This window comes from Penaeus monodon, chromosome 32 (genome assembly GCF_015228065.2).
Source record: "Penaeus monodon isolate SGIC_2016 chromosome 32, NSTDA_Pmon_1, whole genome shotgun sequence".
In the NCBI taxonomy this organism is placed as follows: Eukaryota; Metazoa; Arthropoda; class Malacostraca; order Decapoda; family Penaeidae; genus Penaeus; species Penaeus monodon.
The window spans coordinates 14527757-14528184 of record NC_051417.1 but is presented as its reverse complement, the minus strand read 5'-3'; the positions used below and the strand labels follow the sequence as shown (position 1 = coordinate 14528184).

The following is a 428-nucleotide window of genomic DNA, read 5'->3' as shown; positions in this document are numbered from 1 at the left end:
TTGTGGTTGTCAAATTTGTTGGCTGTGGTAAAGAATAACAACATGAAAACTAATGGTTTGATAAGCAAATGGAAGTTGGAGGTGATGCAACCTCTTCAAAATGTGCAAAAAAGAATAAGGATCTTGTCAGTTAAAGCCTTGGGTGTCATGTTTCTAAAATTTTCCTGAATTGGCTTTGGTTGAAGTCCAGTGACAGGTGTGGCAGGGTGAGGGCGAGATAAGGGTGAATGGGTGAAATACAGTTGCAGAAGGTCTTACTAAGGGGTCATGACTTGTCACATAGAAAGCAGGGCAGGGTAAAGGGGAGAGAAGGATGAAAATGAAAGCCAGAGGGAGAGGCAGAGACAAGGGTGAAAAGCCCTCCTCAAGTGTCAAGGGTGACACAGCAAGTGGAGCAAAGGAAGAGTTGGATAAGTGAGATAAGGGTA

General features: G+C 43.7%; 1 protein-coding gene across 2 annotated transcripts in view; it reads right to left on the bottom strand.

The window, feature by feature from the left end:
- The window catches only part of LOC119593664 (kinase suppressor of Ras 2-like), a gene marked incomplete in the record, with an annotated part of 30909 nt that overhangs the window by 29782 nt on the left and 699 nt on the right, over positions 1–428 (bottom strand).